Raw genomic sequence first — 24,687 nt, 5'->3', positions numbered from 1 at the left:
AAAATATGGCTACTAAAGAATTTCAAATGTGTGGCCCACATTATATATACATAATATATATATATATTTTTTTAACATCTTTATTGGACCATAACTGCTTTACAATAGTGTGTTAGTTTCTGCTGTATAACAAAGTGAATCAGCTAAACGTATACATATATCCCCATATCCCCTCCCTCTTGCGCCTCCCTCCCACCCTCCCTAGCCCACCCCTCTAGGTGGACACAAAGCACCGAGCTGATCCCCCTGTGCTATGCGGCTGCTTCCCACTAGCTATCAATTTGACATTTGGTAGTGTATATATGTCCATGCCACTCTCTCACTTCGTCCCAGCTTCCCCTTCCCCCCCACCGTGTCCTCAAGTCCATTCTTTACGTCTGCGTCTTTATTCCTGTCCTGCCCCTAGGTTCATCAGAACCATTTTTTTTTTAGATTCCATATATATGTGTTAGCATATGGTATTTGTTTTCCTCTTTCTGACTTACTTCACTCTGTATGACAGTCTCAAGGTCCATCCACCTCACTACAAATAACTCAATTTCATTTCTTTTTATGGCTGAATAATATTCCATTGTATATATGTGCCACATCTTCTTTATCCGTTCATCTGTCGAGGGACACTTAGGTGGCTTCCATGTCCTGGCTATTGTAAATAGAGCTGCAGTGACCATTGTGGTACATGACTCTTTTTGAATTATGGTTTTCTCAGGGTATATGCCCAGTAGTGGGATTGCTGGGTCATATGGTAGTTCTATTTTTAGTTTTTTAAGGAACCTCCATACTGTTCTCCATAGTGGCTGTACCAATCTACATTCCCACCAACAGTGCAAGAGGGTTCCCTTTTCTCCACACCCTCTCCAGCATTTATTGTTTGTAGATTTTTTGATGATGACCATTCTGACCAGTGTAGTTTTGATTTGCATTTCTCTAATGATTAGTGACGTTGAGCAACATTTCATGTGTTTGCTGGCAATCTGTATATGTTCTTTGGAGAAATGTCTGTTTAGGTCTTCTGCCCATTTTTGGATTGGGTTGTTTATGTTTTTGATATTGAGCTGCATGGGCTACTTGTATATTTTGGAGATTAATGCTTTGTCAGTTGCTTCGTTTGCAAATATTTTCTCCCATTCTGAGGGTTGCCTTTTTGTCTTTTTTATGGTTTCCTTTGCTGTGCAAAAGCTTTTAAGTTTCATTAGGTCCCATTTGTTTATTTTTGTTTTTATTTCCCTTTCTCTAGGAGGTGGATCAAAAAAGATCTTGCTGTGCTTTATGTCATAGAGTGTTCTGCCTGTGTTTTCTTCTAAGAGTTTTACAGTGTCTGGCCTTACATTTAGGTCTTTAATCCCTTTTGAGTTTATTTTTGTTTATGGTGCTAGGGAGCTACATTATATTTTTATTGGATATCGCTGGTCTAAGAGTGAAGTCCCAGGAACCGGAAGTGGTGGCCAGCATCATTTGAACTCACATCTCGTTTATGTCTGCTCTGGTCTTACTGGGTGCCTCGGGAAGGTCAGCGATTTGGGAAGCCATTCTTTCGGGCACCGAGAGCTCCTGACTGTGCTGAGGGATGAGCCCTCTCACAGGGGAAAAACAAACAGCCGCATCAGGCTTTGTTCTTAATGCTCCTCCTAAGTGCTGATGACACCCCTGCTGGGTCCAGCCTCAGGGGAAACAGTGGGGAACTGATTGACAGCCATTAAGAAAATGGAATTGAACGTCTCAGATCAGACATCAAGGCAGAGAATTTATCAAGCAAGCATCAGACCCTGTCAGCTCTCCAGCTAGGAGGAAGGCTTGCCTGGAGAACCTTAGTTGCTTGTGATTATCTGACAATCTCCTATGCAGCTTAATATTTTAGGATTAGAATTGTAAAGAGACACTAGCATGTACTGCTTGCCATTCATGAGCCGTGTGGGCAAGTTAGTTAACCTCCACCTCCCTTGGTTTTCTCACATGTAACGTGGTGATAATAATTGTACCTACCTCAGTGTTGTTATGAAAACAAGATGAGCGTCAAACAATGCACTTAGAACACTGCCCAGCACACAGTTAGTGTTCGGTGGAGACTAGTTGTTATTCTTATTATTGCTATTTATGTTTAATATGAAAACTTTTGTACAAAGAGCCTTTTTCTAGAGCCAAAAATCAAGCTAAAGCCTAGAGGTGAGCTCCTTACTACCCCACAAACAGGACAGCTGGGCCCGTTTGCTTGTTTTTTCGATCTTGTTAGTTTATTGAATAAATCAATCCTGGGTAAAGAAAAAACAGAACTAGCTTTGGGGACAGAGGTCGGGGAAGTGAGAGAATCCCCCGGCTCCAGTGGTGAGGGTAGAGGGGTCGCTTGTAAAATTCATGCTCCGGGCTTCCCTGGTGGCGCAGTGGTCCTGGGAGTCCACCTGCCGATGCAGGGGACGCGGGCTCGTGCCCCGGTCCGCGAAGATCCCACATGCCGCGGAGCGGCTCGGCCCCTGAGCCATGGCCGCTGAGCCTGCGCGTCCGGAGCCTGTGCTCCGCAACGGGAGAGGCCACAACAGTGAGAGGCCCGCGTACCGCAGGAAAAAAAAAAAGAAAAACAAAAAAACCTCATGCTCCTGTTCGTCCTTCTTGATGACTGTCTTGTCTACCGGCGATGGACCCATCCTGAAATATTTTTAATCTAAGATTCTTTTGCTGCTATAGTGGTCATTTATCATTTTGGCTGTCAAGTGTGCATCTCCCTTTTTCCCAGTACCCTGATTTTCTTTTGGGAAATAAAGCTTCCCTCATTTTCTGTGGGTGGTAATTCCTAGCATCCCTCCCAGTATAAGCCCAGGTCCTGCCTCTGGGTCTGGGTATAGACTGGGGCAAGCATGACCTAAGCTGCTTAGCTGGACAGATGTCCTGTTGAGCACCTCACTCATGGGAGAAGGAGCAGGTTCCAGGTTAGTCTCTGCAGCCGCAGTGGGCTCACCAGCCTGTCCGTGCAGTGAGTCCGTTGCTAGGGCCCTCACGGTCCAGCCTGCACAGCCTGGGCTTCAGTAGTTGTGGCACGCGGGATCAGTAACTGTGGCCACGGAATTAGTTGTTCCGTGGAATGTGGGATCCTCCCAGACCAGGGCTTGAACCCGTGTCCCCTGCATTGGCAGGCGGATTCTTAACTACTGCGCCACCAGGAAAGTCCCAATTCTGCAGTCTTGAGGCAGAATTTCTTCACCAGGAAACCGCAGGTTTTGCTCTTCGGGCCTTCAACTGATTGGGTGAGGTCCACCCATATTACTGAGGGTCATCTCCTTTACTTAAAGTCAGCTGATTGTAGATGTTAACTATATGTACAAAATAATTTCACAGCAATGCCTAGATGAGTGTTTGAGTAAATAACTAGGTACTATACGCTACCAAGTTGACATGTGAAATTATCACAGAGATCATAATACTACTCTGTATCCTTGAGGATTAAACAAGGTAAGTGACTATATAGTTCTTAGCACAGTGCCTGACATTTGCTAGGTACTTAATAGATGGTAGACTCTATTCTTAGAGGCAGAAAGGATAATATCATTCATGCAAGTCCTATGCACTGGACTCTATTCTAAGTACTTCACAAATATTAACTCATTTAATTTTATCCCCCACCAATCCTAGGAGTTTGGTAGTGTTGTTTAAATGAGAAACTGGAGGTCCAGAGAGGTTAGGTAAGTTGCCCAAGGTCACACAGCTAGCATGCAGTAAGCCAGGATACATGTGACTGCCCCTCTGAATCAGGCTGCCCCTGAGTGGTCTCTCCAGCATGTGTAACTCAATTTCAGTTAAAATTCTGAGATGATGCGTGCCCTGCCTTGTCACTTTAAGTAAAACTCCACCTAATCCCACCAACCTGGCCAGATTTAGCTGCCAACATGTTTTAGAAAAATATTTTCGGGTAAAATCTCACACCCACACCACACACCCACTGCACTATCACCTGCCACCCATGATGATTAAAAAGCCAACACCTTTCCTTTAAGGAAACTTGGCAGAGGTCTTCCCACACATAAAGAGTGGCTCCTTCTACCCACTCCCCTAGGAACATCACACAACAAATGAATTTTCCAAACAAAGAAATTTCGAGTCAGAAATAAAATCACTCGTTCGTTGTGGGTTTTCTGGAATGGATGACTATACGATATCCTAATCAAAAAGTTGGAATCACATTAGCATTTAGATAAAGGCTTATTAGAAAAGAGATGAGGATAAAACAAGGCTCTGAGACTACGGGTGCTTCCCCAAGGCCAGTCACTACCGACAAGGGCAGCCAGCCAGCAAGTCTCAAAGTTGCCAGATTTTGGTCAAGTCCAAGAGGGACTCCAGGGATGCCCCTTCATGTCCCAAAGGTCTCTCAGGGCCCCCCCCCCAAATTCTGCATCCATTATGCCCATTAAGGGCATTCAAGCAGCTCTTCTACCAATTTGAAGTTAGCTAGAATCCTCTCTTACAGCAGGTGTTTTTTTGCTTCTCAAGAATGTGCTGGAAATGCAATATTCAGAGTGCCAAAATAAAGATGTTAAGATCAAGGGCCGACGAGTTCTTAACTGTGACTGCTTGTTTGGGACAGAAGACAACTCCATATGGCAGGGGTGGAATAGTAAATACACAGGAAGACATTCCCTGGTGCTACTGTCCTTTTGGAATAAGAAAGATCCCACACAGACCATGGGCCACGCTTGGGCAAAACTGTGAAATACAGACATCTTATCTCTGTAGAGCTTCGCATTTTCTGTCTTCTTGTTCCTCCCTGACACCAAGATTTTTTTCTCTCCTCTCCGGAAACTGGACTCTGGGAGCCCCCAGTCTAGAGACTGGGGCTGTCTGGTTGGGCAAACGGCTCCTCCACATGTCAATTCCAGAAGCTTCTCTCCGCTTCCATTCCAAGAGGTGGAGATTCTTATGCCAGGCCGGCGTGATCCTGGATCCCAAGGATGAATTTAGTGGCGCTTGAATGATACTGGTTAAGCCCTGGCGTTTGGCTTCTCTCTTGTCTTTATCTGTCAATGTCAGTGTCAAATTAGGGAGAGAAATGAATTAGGACAAGCCAAGGGCAGCCTTTCTGGGAGTTATGCCAGGTTGGCAAGATGAGGCAATGTGCCGGCAGGAGGTCACGACCGGGTCAGATGACAGAGACAGAGGTGTGTGCAGGGACAGAGGGGGCGCTTTGAGTCCAGAGGACCAAGCTGAGGTCAGAGGTTGGGGAGGTAAATGGGAGGCAGCGTTCAGAAATGCAGACTGGGCAGGAAAGGCATGGTCTGAGCTTGAGATCCAGGCCAGTCACAGAAAAACAGACTCAAACGGCAACCTCCTTTCCTGGGCCTGGGGCTAGAGAAGAAATGAGGTTCATGAATCGTAAAGGAGCACATTTCACTGGTCCTCTTCCCTGTCAACAACTTCAGAGCCAAAAGCCCCCTGAAAGACATTCTTTTGTTTTGTTTTGTTTTAACATCTTTATTGGAGTATAATTGCTTTACAATGGTGTTAGTTTCTGCTTTATAACAAAGTGAATTAGTTATACATATACATATGTCCCCATATCTCTTCCCTCTTGCGTCTCCCTCCCTCCCACCATCCCTATCCCACCCCTCTAGGTGGTCCAAAAGCACCGATCTGATCTCCCTGTGCTATGCGGCTGCTTCCCACTAGCTATCTATTTTACATTTGGTAGTGTATATATGTCCATGCCACTCTCTCACTTCGTCCCAGCTTACCCTTCTCCTCCCCATGTCCTCAAGTCCATTCTCTACGTGCAAGACATTCTTATTGCACCTTCCAGTCATTTCCAGGAGTCCAGAGGGATTCTCAAGTGGTGGCCCTCAAATAAGTGGCAACCGTGAGGCCCTAGTTTTCCCTTTCTAGGCTCCTTTCTGCAAGGTTCCCTGTGGGAACCTCCACTGCCCTGACAGAGCAAGCTCATGCGTCCATACCATCTGCCTCCCACGTGCCCGGATCACCGAAGTACCTCTGAGGTGCTCATCATCTCTCCTGGGCCTCCCCACTGCAGCCACACCTGCATCTCCTTGCCTGAGGGTTTTCTGGGGTGGTGGGGCCCCGCTCCCCACACAGAAGCACAGGGCAGAGAATTAGCACCTCTGCCAGCCACAACAGCAGCTTCCCTCAACCAGTGACTGAGGGAGTTGGTATAGTTGGATATTTTACACCAGCCCGCAGAGCTCCTCGGGAATGTTAAGGTCTGGTTTTCCACAGTGGTAACTCACTTAACGCACCTTTCATCGATCCTTTCCCTTCTCTGTCCCACTTCCCTGCATCTCCACTGTCATTTTCTGGGATCCTCTCCCAAGTAAATTCCTCGTACTTAATGTTTGACCCAGTGCTTCTGGGTGAACCTGATCTAAGACACCTCCCTGTCCTCCTGTGCTCCTACTGTTGACTCTTCCCGTGGCAACCTGAGTGGCCTTTGACAATCAGTCAGAGCAGATCACTGCCCTGCTCAAAACTTTCCAATGGCCTCGCATTACATCTAGAATAAAAATGCAAGACTTTTGTTATGAACTGTATGTTAGTCCATTCATAAACAACAACATTTATATCTCATGGTTCTGGAAACTGGGAAGTCGAAGATCATTGCACCATGGGATTCAGTGTCTGGTAAGGCCGACTTTCTGGTTCACAGATGGTGCCTTCTAGCTGCAACCTTACATGATGTATGGGGCAAGGGAGCTTTCCCAGATCTCTTTTATAAGGGCACTAACTGCATTTGTGAGGGCTCCTCCCTTATAACGTAATCACCTCCCAAAGTCCCCACCTCAAAATACGATTACCTTGGGCAATAGCTTTTCAACATATGAATTTGGGGGTAACACAAACATTCAATCTACAGCAGACCGCAAGGCCCTGTATGATCTGGCCCCTGCTTTACCTCTCTGTTCAGTCACTCTGCCCCAGACCCAATGGCAATCTTGCTGTCCCTCAAACACTGAGATTTTTCCTGTCTTCTGTCTCAAGCATCTGCTTTCCCCTTGCCTGGAGAACTCTGCACCCAGATCTCCATGTGGCTCACTCCTTGTCAGTGTTATTCAGCTCAGAAATCACCTCCTCCAAGAAGTCTTCTTTGACTACCCACTTTCATGTAGCCCTACGCACACACCCAACACCCCAGTCACCTTCATAATATTGATAACTACCTAAAGCTCTCTCGGGCACATATTTTTTTATTTGTTAATTTTGTGCCTCTTGCTCTGACCTCAGTGCTTGGAACAGTGCCCAACACTTAGTAGGCTCTTGATAAATATTTGTGGAATGAGGAATGATCCAGACAAAAGCAGAGGAGTTGAATCAAGACAATGAAAGTAGCAATGGAGAGGAGGAGGCTTTCGGAAAAATATTTGAGAGGAGGAATCAATGGTATTAGATGACCAATTAGATGTGGAAGGTGAGGAAAAGGAAGGAGAAGTCCAAGGTGACCCCAAGCTTGGGAGCCTGCAGGAATGGTGATGCCATTCATCATGACCATGAGTACAGGAAAGGGGAGGGCCTGGTGGGAAAGATGATAAGTTCATGAGGACATATTGAGTGTGAGGAGCCTGTGGGATGTCCAAATGGAGACATCTAGCAAAGGACTAAAAACGTGGGTCTGGAGCGTCAGAGAGGGGCGGAACTCAAGATTTGGAGCATGTGGAATTGAAACTATGGATGAAGATGACATCACTCAAGGAAAGCATTAGAGGAGGAGCTGTAAATTCAAATGCTTTCAGAGGCCAGGAAAATAATTTAGATGCGTGAACTAGCTTAGATAAAAACCATAAAGAGTGATGGTTACTGCAGTGGGAATTAAAGATGATATGTCCTATATCTAAAGACGTTCGTAGTAAACATTATTAAAACATTGTGGGGACCAATCAAACACCTTGGGTGGGCCACTAATTTGAGACCCCTAATGTAGAATGAGCAGATGGGTTTTCCTGTGTCACTAGACCCTAGGAACACCAACATTTAAGGGGCAGGCATAGAACTAAGAGAGAGCAAACCCAGGAGAAAGCCATTGTGCAGAAGTCAAAGAAAAAGTAGTCAACATTATCAAGTGCTGCAGATAGGTCAGGCGGAAGAGAAGCCAAAAGGGACATTGGATTTAGCCAGTGGGAGTTCACTGATGGCCTGATCAGGAGCAACTTCAATAGGAAGGAGGGCAGTGGGCAGAAGCCAGGCACAGTTCAATGAGAAATAAATGGAAAATGAGGGTACAGCAACAGCAAGAGGACAGACCAACCTTTCGAGAAGTTCATCAGTGAAGGACAGAAGATAAAGAGGACCCAGCAATTTCATTCCTGGATAGGTAACAGAAAAGAGTGTTTATGTGCATTTAAAAATATAGAAATGTTTATAGTAGTTTTATTAATAATAGCTAGAAACCAGAAAATACCCAAATGTCCAAAAATATTGGAACAAATAACTTATGACATGTTCATGCAGTGGAATATTGCACAGCAATGAAAAAGACCAAATGACTGCTACGTGCCCCACATGATGAATCCCACAGATACAATGTTGAGTGAAAGAAGCCAGACACAAAAGAATACATACTGAATTATTCTGTTATATGAAGTTCAAGAATAAACAAAACACATCTACAGTGGTAGGGGTTAAAATGGTGGCTACCACTTACAGATGCAGAGAACAAATTAGCTGTTACCAGTGGGGAGAGGGAAGGGGGGAGGGTCAATATAGGGGTAAGGGGAAAAAAAGGGTTATTATGAGATTATATGAAATCATCTGTGTGAAACTTTCAAAAATTGTAAAGCACTATAGAATTTAAAGAATCTTTCATTCAATAAAAAATAAAATAAAATAATAAATTGGTGGCTGCCTTTATGGAAAGTGAATTAACTAATAAGGGACACAAAGAACTCAGCTAGGGAGTTGGCGATGTTCTGTATCTTGGTCTGGGCGGTGGTTATATCGGCATAAACGTGTAAAAATGCATCAAGTTGTATGTTTAACATTATATACACATAAGATATACATAAATTATACCTCAATTAAAAAGTAAGAAGAAAGGAGAGAAAGAGGACAATAGACTGAGAAGGAGACTGGAATTTCCTTCTAGAATGAGCTCTGTTCCCAATTTAGACCTAATATCAGGGCTGCTGTAGACATTTTGGCAAAGAAGAAAAAGCTGAAACTAAGAAAGGCTATTTTTGTTATTATTTATTAATTACAAAGGGAAAATGGGAACTGTCTAGTAAAGAAAAACTAAATGACCAAAGTTAACATCACCAGTATTGGAACAAACCAGCATCATGTACCCACTGATATGATGTACCAAAAAGAACATGATATTACTTGAGTGATATTTCTGCTGCAAATGTATATAATTTGAATCTAATCATGAGAAAACACCAGACAAGCACAAATTTAGGAACATTTTGCCACATTACTGGCCTTTAATCTTCAAAAGCGTCAAGGTGAAGAACACAAAGAAGGACTGAGGAACTGCCCCAGATTAAAGAGATCTGGTTATTTAACACACTGTGCAATCCTGAAATGGATTATAGAACTGGAAAGATATCTATAAAGGGCATTATTTTGATAATTCCAAGAAATTTGAGTATAAGTTATTGATTAGATAATACTCTTGTATCAATATAAAATTTCTTGATTTTGGTAACTACTGTGGTTACGTGGTTGTTCTTGGGAAACAACATACACTGAAGTATTTAGGAGTAAAAGGGACATGATGTCTCCAACTTATTTCTTAATGGTTTAGGAAAAAATGCAGAGAGAGAAAACAAATAGGGCAAAATGTGAATAACTGGTGAATCTAAGTGAAGGTTATACGGGAATTCCTTGTACTATTCTTACAGCACTGAAATGACATCAAACCAAAAAGTTATTCCAAGAATATAAAGCAAAGCACGACAATTTAATAAACAAAACAATACCCCATCTGTATAAATCTTTTTAAAAAATAAGAGGAATGTGACGTATCTGTCCATTTCCTTGTACCTTTGCCATGGAAGCAGAGAGCCAAGGTCAGTTTTGAGAAAAATTAAAGAAAGGGAACACCCTTTATACCCAGGGTAACATGCCTTTCCTGACTTGAATTAGGAAATGAAAGAGGCACTCTTGTGGACAAACAAGCAGAACACAGCAGATGGCTGAAAGACTGCAGTCCCAGCTATGGGGATTTTCTGGTTAAGCTAATAAGACATTACAGAATTTTCTTCAGTTATAGAGTTCAAAAACAAACAAACAAAACCCAAAACAAAAAACCCTACAGCAAGGAACTCTCCTGAGACTAAGTTGTGTTCATCCTAGAGTGACAATACATCAGAGCAGGTAAGGTCACAAGCCTTGGAGTTTATTTGTTCTGGGTTCAAATCCTGGCTCCACCACCTACCTGATGGATGGCCTTCAGAAAGACCACATGATCTCTAAGGGCCTCAATTTACTCAGCCTTAACCAAGACTTTCAATAGTACCTATCCCCAAGGGCTGTCATGAGAAATACACAAGACAATGAATAATCGTACTGGGCCTGGCACAAGGAAAGGGCTGAAAAAATGGAAACACAAATGTAAAAAATAATAAAATGATCCTAGGAGTTAGATGTGCTCAGAAAACTGGTCAGGGGCTGAAGGGTTTTCTAAGAATAACTTATCATAATGCTATGGAATATTTACTCCATGCCTGGTCCATGGAATACTTGATCTCGTCCAATTTTCACAGCCACCCAATGAGATAAGTATTTTTCCCATTTTACAACTGAGACTGTAAGACCTCGAATGGTTAATCTACTTACTGAGAGTCACCCAGCTAACAGGATTTGAATCTACTTTAGAGAGTTAAGGCAACCCAGTTTGGTTCAAAGACAAAGAGGTAGAGGGGTGATGTGAGAAGTCAGGTGACTGTCTTCAAGGTTGTCTGTCCTTCATCTGGTTACCTGGAAGTGTCAGCCCCTTTGGATGGGGATCAAATCAAGTAAGTTCCAGGGACCTATAATGACTTTTGAAGGAAGTCAACAAAAGCTATTGCCTAAGATACTCCAGTCTTCTCAAGGCTTAGATGACAACCAGCGATGACTCAGAAATGGGTCTGGCTGCAGCAGGAAACAGTACCCTAGGCACAGATATAACAGCTCTCAACACTGGGCATGGCTTCAGCATAGATGCTGGCGGGCATCAGCAGCCATGCATCTTCTGTTGGTATCAGCAGGAAACACCCGTGACACGCTGGAGCCTTAGAGCAGGAATATGGAGTTGAGGTGGGGGGAATTGGACAAGAGAACCAGACCCAGGGACACATATTAACACCGCTGCCAGGGGCGACCAGCCAGAGGTCGGACCTACCCAGGGGAAGTAGAAGCAGAAAAAGAATATTACTGCTTGGTAAGAGGACTGTATTTTTTATGCCCAGGCTGGAGGATTGATTATAGCTTACATTTCATGAAGAATTCTGATGCTCATATGATGCTAGCCAAACGGTAGACAACACCTAGATGATTTATCTTCTTATCTTACATTAGTGAAAGTTTTGGGGTTTGTTTGTCTAATACCGCCTTCATGTAGATCTTTGCGAGCAGCTTAGCATGAGAAATGTCCTTACCTGTCTGAGAACACGCAGGACTCAGAAGCGACTTTCTAAGAATAAGACTCATCCATCAAACTTCAAAGGCACTGACTCCTGTCATTTCCTCGGAAATAGCCTGCATGGAAAATCAGCCTGCACAGACGGCATCATGTGTTTTCTTTTTTTTGGCCTCACTGCGGCAGCACGTGGATTCCCTGACCAGGGATCCAACCCGCGTCCCCTGCGTTGGAAGTGCGGAGTCTTAACCACTGGACCGCCAGGGAAGTCCCTCCTGTATGTATTCTGCTGGTTGGTTGGTTTTGGAGACAGCGATATAATGAAGACTATTAGTCAGGAATGAGGTATAGGTCCCAAGTGGGCCCTAGGACACTGGGCTATTAAGTTTTCTGGGCTTTAATTTACTTATCTGTAAAATAAAAAGGACCTGAATATAAGACCGAGAAGGCCCAATCCAGCTCTGAAATTCTTGATCTATTGTCTCCACATCAGTCCTCTCTAGAGATCTAAGATCTTATTTAACGTCACGTAGATTCTTGGGTTTCTGCCATTCATGTCCACTTTTTAAATTCTCCTATAAACTTTATACAAGTCCTTGTAGAATCAATTAAAGATTTGACGAAATAACGGTATCAATTATAAAAGCTCAAGCAACAGGAAAGAAAATGATGCTTTATAATCTAAGAAATCTGTCCAAATGTTAGAATTTTTTCTTTGAAGCACATCACAGGATGAACAGTCTCTTCTCTCTTGGCCGGAAAGTCAGTGTTTCTTTTGTTCCTACCCCATTCACCCCATTTCTAAGTGTCACTTGGCAAACTTCTGAGCAGGTGAGATAGACTCACCACTTGACTTGTGGTTATTTCTATATACTTGGTGGAAGAAGCATTCCAGAACAGTTCTTCCAGCAGCTCTGCCAGACCGGCTGGCCTCACCCTCCCACCTGTCACTTTCATAGGGTGACTGATGCCTCCTTGTTTTTGTTGATCACATTTCTGTCTTTCCAAGTATAAGTGGTCAGTTTAATTGCATGCTCATCGTCCTATCTTCTGAGTATAAGGCAGAACCTCAGCTGAACAGACAGGTGCCCTATTCAGGCTTTTCCCATAACAGAGCAGTTTCTGGTGCCTAAAATTATACCCTTTGGACCCCATATCAGTTCGTGTTCTTAGTTGCATAAGATGCCAACTGTGAGCGATTGAAGCAGAAAATTAATTTATTAAAGGATATTTGTAGTTCGTGGTATCTCTGGAGAGGCTAGGAAGCCAGGTTTGAAGGCTATACAGAGAGTGTCCAGATCACACTTGGAACTGACCTGAGATGACCAGGGAGCTGGTATTTTTAGCTTCCAGGGTTAGGTAATGGGCTCTACTTCTTCCAAAACTCATTAGGTGGAAACACTGGAAATCGGCAGAAGCTGGAAGGCCAAAGAGAATAATAAATGTTCACTATAGTTTCACCCTCTGGTTTTTGTACTATCCCTGAAACATCTTTTTTTTCTCCAGGAGTCTCAGAGTTGCAATGCAGTGCACAGTCAGGTAGAAGGAAACTGGCGTTTACCTAACACCAACCTTGTGCTCAGAAGGTTTACTTACAATATCTTAGAACAGCTCTGCAATGTGGGTCTTGCAATCAGCATCCTTATTATGTAGTGTATTATTATCCCCCAGGGATAGATTAAGTAATTATTACAGGTTGAATTATGTACCCCTCAAAATTATATGTTAAAGTCCTAATCCCCAGGATGCGACCTTATTTGGAGATAGGGTCTTTACAGAGGTAATCAAGTTAAAATTATTTATTAGCATAGACCTTAACCCAAAATGACTGGCGTCTTTATAAAAAAGGAGAAACTTGGAGAACTATCCAGCCCAGGGGAATGACATGTGAAGATGAAGTTAGAGATTGGGCGATGCTTCTACAAGCTAAGGAACACCAAAGGTTGCCAGCAAACCACCAGAAACTAAGGGACAGGCATAAGACAGATTCTCCCTCAAAACCCTCAAAAGAACCGATCCTGATGACACCTTGATCCAGGACCTCTGGCCTTCAGAAATGTCAGACAATACATTTCCGTTGTTTAAGCCTCCCAGTCTGTGGTACTTTGTCACGGCAGCCCTACTGAAAGAATACAGTAATTCACCCAAACTCTCGTAGCATAGCCAGTGAGAAGGTTTGAACCCAAGTCTGACCAATTCCAACACCGCAGTTTTCTTCACTATGACTATGTCATAATTCCTCTCTATAGAAAACCCTAGGATGATCTGTAACCTAGGCTTAATGGTGATCACATATTTTAAGTTGAAGGACCTAAGCTGGGTGGGAAAGATGTCAGCTTGGGTTCGAGGTGCCTGGGGATATCCAGGTGTCCAGTGAACATCTGGTTATATGAATCTGAAGTTCAGGGAGATAGCCAGGCTCAAGAGAGATGGTTGAAGTCATTAATATATAAGTGAAAACTGAAATCCTGAGTGTGAATGAGATGAATGTGGAAGAACACACTGGGTAAGAACCAGGGGGCTGGGGATGGAACCCTGGTGCAGTAGAGACTTCTATTTGCTTGCCCTCACCAATATCCATTCTTTCTATCTCCCATAGCAATAGAAAATTTAGCTAAGCACATGACTTACCCAAATAAAGACTGCATTTCCCAGGCTCCTTTGCCTCTAGGTGTGGCCGTATTCTGGCTAATGGGATGTCAGATGTCAGCTTCCCGAACACATTCCTAAGAGACAGTTCATGCCCTTTTTACTCTTTTTCTACATCTTTCCCCTATCCTGCTCCCTGGAATTGAATGCTGCCTTGAATCACAAGGTTGAGGATCACTCCCAGGGAACTGTAGGCAGTAATTGAAAGAGGACGTCCTGAAATAGAGATGCCATACCAGCTCTGGACTGCATATATCTGGACATTTGTATGAGGGTTAGTTAAATTGCTATCTTGTTCAAGTCAATGTTGCTTTTTCTGGTTATACACTGCTATACCGAATCCCAACTAACATACCTGGTGAACACTGGCATTTAGAGGGTAGATATAGGAAGATGAGGAGATCGAAAAGCAATATAATGGACATCTAGTGCTCTACCTGCTCATAGGAGCATCATTCTGGAAATACGTCTTCTAACCAGGTGGCTCCATTGGGAACTGCCATCTATTTATAGGTCCTGCCTTCCTGACTACAGTGATTAATCTATTGCAGTGATTGGTCCAGGGATGGGCATTTGACTCAAGGTAAGTTAAACAGAGGCCCTCCTTGAGATTTTTTACCTTGAGGTCAGAGAAAGCAGTTCTCAGACTCTCTAAGATGTTTGAGGCCAGGAGCCATGTCTCTTATCGCATAGAGAGACCTGGTCTGAGAGAATGAAGACATCAGGGAGGAAGGAGAAGCAATGAAGGGCCTGGAGAGTCCTACCACCATGGTCCCTGATTCAGTCACTCCTGAGTTCCATCCATATGTCTGTTTTTATCAGAAACCCAACTTGAACTAAGTCAGTCCATGTTGGGTTTCTGTCACCTGTTACCAAAAGAATCCTGAGCAATACAGTCAGGGAGGTAGGAGGAGAACCAAGGAAGTTTACTGTCACAGAAGAAGATGTTAAAGAGGAATCAACAGTGTCAAGGGCAATCGGTTATAGACCAAAAACTGTCTGATGGATTTGTCAGTTAAGGTGGTCACCATCACGAGAGCAATTTAGTAGAGTTGGGACTGGGACTCCAGTGAGTTTCAATGAGTTCAAGAGTGAACAGAAGGCTTCCCTGGTGGCGCAGTGGTTGAGAGTCCGCCTGCCGATGCAGGGGACATGGGTTCGTCCTCCGGTCTGGGCCCGTGAGCCATGGCCGCTGAGCCTGTGCGTCTGGAGCCCGTGCTCCGCAACGGGAGAGGCCACAACAGTGAGAGGCCCGCGTACCGCAAAAAAAAAAAAAAAAAAAAAAAAAGAGGCAGAGAGTACAGAGACCTTTTCTGAGGAACCAGAAGGGAAAAGAAAGAGAGGAAGTTTGAAGGGTGGTTACAGGGGAACTTGGGTTAGGGGGAGTTTTGTTAAAAAGCAAAAATCTTTTTTTTTCAAATATACTTTCATTAAGTTAATTAAAGATGTTTCTTCCACATATTATATACATGAATGGTTTCTGAAGGTAGGGGAAATAAGTCAGGAAAGGAAAGAGAAAGAGAAAAGAGTCTTTCAGAGAAATTTTAACTATACAATATGCATTTAAAGCATAACTGCAACATATCTAAAATAGAACCTATGCTGTTTTGTCCTAATAGCTTTCAGAATTATTAGAAATTCCAAATAATTCCATGAAATACTAGAATACTTACTTAGTTATCTATGTGATTAATAAAAACTGTGAATCACCGTAATTACTGTTTTTACTGCACAGTCATTAAAAAGCAAAAATCTTGAGCATATTTATAGGCTGAGCAGAAGCGGTTGGAGATATGGGAAGCGGAAGGGTCATAAAAGTTGATGAGGCAAGGCCCAGATTGGAATGGGAGGGGATGGAACTGAGGACAAACGGTAGGTGTTGAACTGGAGGAAAGATACCTCATCTTCCGAAGGAAAGGAGGTAAGGATGGGGAGGCAGTGGGCAAAGTTGGAGTCTCTTACCTTTGATGGCCTCAATTTTCTTCTTTTTTTTTTTTTGTTTCCGCTTTTTCTTTTTTGACATATAGTTGATTTACAATGTTGTGTCAATCTCTGCTGTACAGCAAAGTGACTCAGTTTTATACATATAGACATTCTTTTTTAAATATTCTTTTCCATTATGGTTTATCCCAGAGATTGGTTGTAGTTCCCTGTGCTATACAGATGGACCTTGTTGTTTATCCATTCTAAATGTAAGAGTTTGTATCTACCAACCCCAAATTCCCAGTCCATCCCTCTCCCTCCTCCCCTCCCCCTTGGCAACCACAAGTCTGTTCTCTATGTCTGTGAGTCTCTTTCGTAGATATGTTCATTTGTGTCAATATTTTAGATTCCATATATAAGTGATATTATATGGTATTTGTCTTTCTCTTTATGACTCACTTCACTTAGTACAATAATCTCTAGTTGCATCCATGTTGCTGAAAATGGCATTATTTTGTTCTTTTTTTATGACTGAGTAGTATTCTCAATTTTCTTATGAAGAAAGGCAGACTCCCCAGGTAAGATGGAAGAGGGCAAGAGCGAGAAGGAATCTCGAGGCAAGTAGAGAAACTTTCTTCTTTGATTGACAAGGGGAATTGGAGAGGAGCCTGCTCTGGGACAGCCCTGATGGCTGGGCTGGGCCTAGGGCCCAAGAAGGGCACTTCTGAGCCATTCTGCAATTTTCTCCAACAGTGGTCCTCTATCTTGGTCAAGCAATGAGGGAAGCAACAGTTGTACTATAGTAGGATGGAGTTTGCCAGGCAGATGAGGGCAAGGATTGGAGAACAGAGGTGATGGGGAGAGTGTTCTGATGCTATAATACAGGACCTGTGCTGGGTAAAGGAGAGAAAGAGGCTGAATGCCTGGCATTGGGAGAAGGGCACAGATGCAGGGGAGATGGAGGGCATGGAGACTTACGGTGCATGGCCCAGAAAACATAGAGGCATCTCCGTATGAGGAAAAATAATCCACGGACTCTAAATTTTAAAATAGGATTTTGCTGTTTTTAAGACCTGCCTTACAGAGAGGGAGAAATGGAGTGCTTGCCAGCCAGGCCCTGGGCACCATCATACCAGCTTCTTAACACACTTACTTACATAGAGGCTCTCTGATGCACCTGGGTATACCCAAGACCCAGTCTCATGCACACAAGCTTCCAGGAATTGCTATGTGGTCCACAGGAGAGAGAGGTCACATGCTGGCAAAAAAAAAACCCACCAAAGTCCAAAAGAGAAAACCAATAACTTGTGTTTGCAAATAGGTCCAATATGCATTTGAAAACAAGGGGAGTCAGAGTAGTCCAAAAAAGCCAGGGAGGTATGAGGTTGAAGTTCTGTAAAATGGTCATGACGGTAGATGAGTAGAATAAAACATTAAGGATCATTTCTGCTGATTTAGTTTTTAACTGAATATGTGACATGAGCTTCTGATTTTGAAGAGGTTAGCTTCCTCATCACCTTCCGTGATTCTGCACAACCAAGAGTCTGTTTTCAGAATGACTCCTGGAAGAGATAGGGGTGTAAAATGCAGTCTCCCCTCCCCCAATGACTACAATGCAGATGGAGGCAAACACAGAGTCATTCAGTTAGGGGCAGAGTGATGCAAACGGTGCAGCCCCAGCTCCAGGGATGCAAAGATAAGAACAGCTTTCCACAGACAGGGACTGATAGCAACCCGGTTCTATCAGTCTGAGCATTGAGCAGGTAAAGAACTAAATGCCTGGTTTTAATAATAAAGATCTAGTGGGTAGAGTCACTCTGGGCCCGAGCTCAGGGCAAACCAGCAGGAACCCTGGGAGAGGATCCTGGCTGACCAGGAACTCCTCGTGCAGCCATATCGGGCCACGGGGATCACCCTTCCTTAGGGAGTGGGGAACCGACTGCAGGAACCGCTGTGAGGCTTGACCTTTTATAGCCTATAAATGTGGATCACACTTCACATCTAGGTCTCATTTCAGAGTGTGGACTCACTTACCCTTAACAAATCCTACTGTCACTTTCAAAAAGTCCCTGCTTAGAGAAACCTATAAAGTGGCACCCAGACCCAAGACAGAAACCCAATTTAAACTGCCTTAACGGAGAATTCCCTGGTGGTCCAGTGGTTAGGACTCCATGCTTCCACTGTAGGGAGCCCGGGTCCAATCCCTGGTCGGGGAACTAAGATCTCGCACGACATGCGGTACAGCCAATAAATAAATAAATAAATAAACTGGCTTAACAAATAAAGAGCTTTTATTAGTTCATGTATCCAACAAATATTTATTGACAACCTACTATGTACATGTCAGGCAACTAAAAGTTGGGAGGCAGCTTTAGCTTCAGGCAAAGCCTGATCCAGCAGCTTAAACGTTTTCAACAAGGACTTGATTTGTCTCTTTGTCTCTCTGCTCTTCCTTCCACACGTTCACTCTTAAGCTCCACATGGTTGTTCCGTTCTCACTACCCCTCATCCAGCAGCTCTTCCTCCTTACATTGCACTGTCACATAAAAGAGACGGACTCCCCAGATAGCTCCCTCAGAGTCCCCATGACTCTCCCTCTGTGGCCATGTACCTGTCCCTTACCAATCAGGGTGGCTGGGGATGGGATATGCTGATTGGCCCAAACAAATAAAGACCCACCCCCTGGAACTGGAGATGGGGCCACACCCACCCCAACCACCTTGGGGAGAGGCGGGTTCACAGAGAGACTAGAGAGCTGCTGGCAGAGGAAGGGTGAATGAATCCTAGAGAAACAAGCACCAAATAGTCTTTACTGCATCTTATCATTGCTCCAGCTACTTGGAAACTACACATAGTGGTTAGAGCACAGATTGCAGTTATCCCACCTGAGTTAGAATCCAAGGACCACGAACTGTGTGATCCTGGGCAAATTACTTAACCTCGCTGTGCCTCAGTTTCCTATAAAGTGAGGATAATGATAGTACCTGCCTCATAGGATTGTGATGAGGATTAACTGAGTTAGCATTTGTCAAGCAGATAGAACAAAGATTAGCACTTAACAAGCACTTACGAGCATTTGTTAAATAAACGTGTTCAGAACTAGCGGGGGATTGTGCCCATAGCAGAGAGGCCAGTGAATACTTGCAGACTCAATAGAGTGAGTGTACCAAAGCTGGGAGCAAGTCCCAGTACTGTCTAGACTTTCCTCCCCAGCCCCTCCATTTCTCAGGGCCGGTCCTCCTGCCCTGGGGTTCGTTGTTTGGAAGCTGTTTTCCGAGGAAGCTGGCAGCTGGGTGGAGATAAGTGCCCCCCCCCCCCCACACACACACACAATGATTAAGATGGCACTGCCCTAGAAGGCATCATTTGAACAACATCCTTTCCTATGAACTGACAAGAAATCCATAGGATGGATCCTGCGGGCCCATCAAGGCGCTTCTGGAATAAATGATCTACATGTGTGCCGATCATCTGTCTGATGATTTAGGGCTGGTTTATCCCCAGCCTGTGACTTTTCACGCTTCTCAAGCTGTATAAAAATGAACTGTAATCAAGCTGATCTATAGATAGACAGTTCCTGTTTCTGAGCACGCTGAATGCGATGGGTGTGTTTATACATTTGCATAAAGCTGATGGATGTAGAGGGCTATGGTGTTTGGTTTTGTTAAAGATGGGGATGCGGTCTCCTCCCAGAATCAGAGCCAGAGGAGAAAAGGTGAAAATAAGGAAGAATCTTACCTTTTCCAAATGAAAAGGAAGGAGGGATTAAACACAAGGTAAAGTTTCTCAATACTCTGTCTGCAAGGAAAGAATGAGCTGGTTTAAAAAAGAAACTGACCAGCAGGTGAATGTGAAGGACAGGGGAAGGGGTGTGTGATCTGACTTTCCTGTCTGCCTCCTCCCTGCCCTGTTCCTGTATACACATTAGGGGAAGATGTAATCGTCTCTGTTTTCTATGTACAGGGATATTTAGATATGCAAATGAGCACAGCTTGTTAATGAGCGAAGGGTGATTACGCTGCGGGGAGCTGCCAGCCCCAGCTGAACAATAGGTGAAGGGACGCCAGGTGTCTGCGGAGGGATGGGGTTGGGGAGGATGGATTATTCTAAGCCCCCCGCCCCGCCCCAGCCTCAGTTCCACGGACCTGACTGCAAAATGAAAATGTTGGGCCAGGTTCTTCCTTCTGTTCCTTCTAGGCCCCAGATTCTAAATCTAATGAGTTAAGACGAGAAGCGGGAGACCAGGTAAGACCTGGGTCTCATCAGGGAACTTCCCCAGAGGCAACCGAACTTAGCTGGGCTCAGGAAGGGTGGATGGGTAGCCAGTGAAACATGGGCTTCTTCAGTTGGGAAGGACCACCTAACACGTACAGTGGAATTGGGGTCGGGGGGGAGAAGTGGGACCCTGAGGAGTGGGCAGGTCACTTTCTGCCTCTTCGGACAGCATTTGTTTGAAAAATGGCGATTGGGAAATCTGCATGCTTTTCAGAACTCAGGACAAAGTTTTGCAGTGGGAAACAGGAAGTAAAAGAGACTGTGCTTTGGATTTCTAGCAAGAGATGCTCAGTATTATTACAAAGGTGGACTTTGTACAGACCTGGGCTTCTTGAGCCAGATTCACCAGACCTGTTTTATCCATGAACCCTGGCTAAGTAGGTGCACAGCTAACCTTCCCCTGCTGATAAGATACAGGACTTGGCCTGTCATATATCAATATTATAGCCCTGACAACCACTTGAGGGTTACCTAGCCTAGGAGGAAATTACAGAAGAATCTTATGTTGCCCACACAGGTGCCCAAGACTGAACATCCTGGGTCAGGAGGAGTGGTCCAACCCCGGCCAGCTTGAACAGGATCTATAATGTACTTTTTGTTTTGTTTTGTTTATGGTGGGGTTTTTGGGGGCCACGCTGCACAGCATGCAGGATCTTAGTTCCCTGACCAGGGATGGAACCTGCATCCCCTGCCGTGGAAGCACAGAGTCTTAACCAGGGAAGTCCTGTAATGCACTCTTTGAACTGCTGTTCTGTGAGCAATAAAATAGGACACTATCATTTCCTGTCAGTCCCCAGTCTCGGTGACACCCAAATAAAGAAGCACGGGCTTTTCTCCCAAAGTGCTTGAACTTTTATAGATTCCCACGGAAGGCTTGAAGCTATCTCGAAACAGCCTAGGACTTTGTTAAGTCCCCTCAAATCCCTTACATCTGCTGGGTGCCTGGATTGCTCCCAGATGAGGACATGTCCCTAACCTTCTATGAAGGGCATCTGACTTTGCGCCATGTCACTAACAGCATCACTCAACCCTGTCTATTAATATGGATGCTATGCTAACAAGACTTATTGCTAATTTAATGACAGTGAAGTACAGGCTTGTGTGCTGCACACATACACAGCAAATGGTATCGAAAAACGGGAAAAATAATTAGAGTTTAATGAATGATAATTTGTTCCTCGCTGCTGAGTGTGTCGGGGGTTGGAGGAGGATAAAACAGAGTGGGACCTTCCAGAAAGTGAAATGGAGATAGCGGGTCTGCCACGACAGCTTTATTTTGAGTCTAATATTGCCAAGGATTGAAGTTAATTCTCATTTACCTACAGATCCTCTTCCCTGAAAATACTCCCTGTGGAACACGAATGGAGGAAACAATTAGATCAGAAATATTTATCACTGAGACCGAATTTTAACTAGAGTCACGGAATGTAGAGGCCAGGGCTCCAGAGACGAAGTGGAGCTGAGAATTAAAACAGTCATCTGAATCGTTCAAGAGAAATAAAATCATCATTTTGGCTTGAATGAGTGTCTGAATTATCTGAATCATTGTTTCCACCCTCTTTTTGGTTTGGTAGTGAAGACTTGGCCGATAGATCCAGTAGTAAAGAATGCAAGTTGTATGTGGAGAGAAAGGACAGAAAGGCTGGCTAAGCCTGAATCCCCCTCAACCCACCAGAGACTGGCTCAGTCAGGAGCTGGGGATTCTTTGGAGCTGGTGGCCAGAAAGCAGGCAAAGCTTGAAAAACACAAGGTCCAGAAAACCAGTAATGCAGCCTGAAGGCAACCAGGAAAGATATGTGTGTGAAGCCAGGAAGCTGGAAGATGGCGCAAAACAGAATCAAGAGGTGTATGTGTGTGTGCAAGTTTAGGGAGGGTAAAATAATTGCCTACACCAGGGGTTCCCAAACCTGGCTGCACCTGACATTTACCGGCTGAGAGCTTCTAAATGCAGGTTCTTGGGCCCCACCAGTAGACCGAGAGAAGTGGGATTTCCTGGGGCAGTGGTGGCCTGCTGGGGTGCACATGGAAGGCACGATATTATCCTCTGGGCCCTGGAAGTCTCTCCTTTACAAAGCCAGGGACTTTACTTAAGTGCCTGAATGAGCCATCACTAGAGATTCATTCATTGCCCACTTGTGTGTTCATTTGTCAAGCACGGATTTCCCTTGGAAGGCAACACAATAGTTTTCAAGCTTGCTCTAGAAATTAATAATAGCTAATTGTGGTGGATTTGAAATTCTACAAATTATTTGATACTCTTCCCTTCCAGAGGTGGAACTTAACTTCCCTCTCCTTGAGTATGGGTTGGACTTAGTGACTCACTTCTAACAAATAAAATACAGCAGAAGTGATGGTGTGTGACTTAAGACTAGGTCATAAAGGGCATTGCAGCGTCCGCCTTGTCCTCTCTTTTGGGTCGTTCACTTTGGGGGAAGCCAGCTGCCCTGTCACGAGGACACTCAAGCTGCCTGTGAAGATGTCCAAGGGGAGGAACTCAGGCCTCCTGGTGAGGGAGCCTTGGTGAGGGAGTCATCTTGGAAGCACTGACATTTGACTCCTGCCTCACAAGAGACTAAAACAGAGCCATCCAGCTTAGCCACTCCTGATTCCTAACCCTCAGAAACCGAGTTATTTAATCTTTGTTGTTTAAGCCGCAAAACTGGGAGCTAATGTGTTACTCAGCAATAAAAAAAATACACTAATCATAGCTAAGATTTACTGAATATGTATATGTGGCAGGCTTCGCATATATTAACCTATTTAATCCTCATAGCTTTAATCCTCATGATAAGATCATCCTGGATTTAGGGTGGGCCCTAAAGCCAAGGACCGGTGTCCTAATAAGAGAAAGGAGGGAGAGATTTGAGACAAAAGACACAGGGGGAAAGCCGTGTGAAGACAGAGGCAAACATTGGAGAGATGCTTCTAAAAACCGAGGAACCGCCAGGACTGTCAGAGCCACAGAAGCTAGGAGAGAGACACGGAACTTGTTCTCCCTCAGAACAACCAAAAGGTACCAGCCCTGGGGACACCTTGAGTTTGGACCTCTGGCCTCTAGAACTATGAGAGAATAAGCCTCTGTTGTTTTAAGCCCCCCACTTTGTGGCAGCCACAAGAAACAAACATACCTCCCTTCAGAGGCTCCTGGTTCATCTCAGCCCTGAATCTCAGCAGCAGAGGGAGGATGGAGAATTACAAGAACCACAAAACTTTGTATAATTTACTAAGCACATCTTTATCTCACTTGGGTCTAGCCACAACCTTGAGATGTGGTGTTGTTTCGTAGTTAAGGTGGTGTTACAACCTCTCCCCCTCCTCCCCCAACTTTTTTTTAACAGCTGAGGAAAAGGGTCCAGTAAGTTTGAGTGATCTGTCCAAGATCCCACAATGGGATAGCCTAGAGCTCGGACTCTGGGTGTCTATATTCCAAATCTGACCTCTTTAGTCCACAGGAGGAGACTGGTAGGAACCCAGGGACACTAGCAAGTCTCCCTGTTCGCTGTGGACAACCCCTCACTTTGAAATGTAGAAACTTGGGGTATGGGGGGGAGGGTCGGGGGAGCAGAGAGGTGACATCAAGCTTACCCTTCTGCCTTTTGCTCAGAATTACAATAGACCTTTGATAGCAAATACTATCTCCCATAAACTGCAGCAGCAAAGTCTAACTTAAATATTTAAGTGACCCCTTCAGATCCTTAATGATGCTATAAATGCAATCCTGGTGTGATTTACAAAACTATTAAAAATACATGCTTCCACTAAAATAAACATTGCTACCTCTCAGCGGACGTTTACTTGCATAATATAAGCACAAACTTACCTGAATCAACGATGAAAAAGGGCGGGGATGAGTGCCATACACGAATGAACTGGGAGTGCGCATGCCTTGAGGACCTCTAAGGACAGGTGGTCTTCTGGCCCTGAAGCCCTCTCCCTGATCCTCTTTTGGAGAAACGCCTCCATGGCCCGATGCCCAGCTTTGCTACTCTGTCCATGAATTGCACGTTTTGTACAGAAAAGCGCTTCTCAAAATGCTCTCCCAGATCTTTCCCCGGGGTTCAGCTCACACGGAGAGCCCCGCTTGGGTCTTTACCATTTCTCATGTCACAGAAATGTCTGCAGGGCCCTGGATCACAGGAGGTTTTGGAGCAGGGGAAGGGCATGATCAGATCTGTTAATCACATCTCTGAAGTATAAGCTTTGGGGGCGAGATGGAAGGAGGCATGAACCCAGGGCCTGAATTTAATTCATCTTCAACGACACAGCTCTTTGATCTGCTACATTTGTTCATGATG

General features: G+C 44.4%; 1 protein-coding gene across 1 annotated transcript in view; it reads right to left on the bottom strand.

The window, feature by feature from the left end:
• LYRM9 (LYR motif containing 9) overlaps window positions 1-24,272 on the bottom strand; it is a 118,976-nt gene extending 94,704 nt beyond the window's left edge. The window contains exon 1 of the mRNA XM_079904528.1: window positions 24,213-24,272. The gene's annotated coding sequence lies outside the window, so the exon portion shown is untranslated. The remainder of the gene's footprint in view (window positions 1-24,212) is intronic.
• Window positions 24,273-24,687: the final 415 nt, after the last annotated feature.

Source organism: Stenella coeruleoalba (genome assembly GCF_951394435.1).
Source record: "Stenella coeruleoalba genome assembly, chromosome: 19".
Taxonomy (NCBI): domain Eukaryota; kingdom Metazoa; phylum Chordata; class Mammalia; order Artiodactyla; family Delphinidae; genus Stenella; species Stenella coeruleoalba.
The sequence above is the reverse complement of the archived record's forward strand: the minus strand, read 5'-3'. Positions and strand labels throughout refer to the sequence as shown.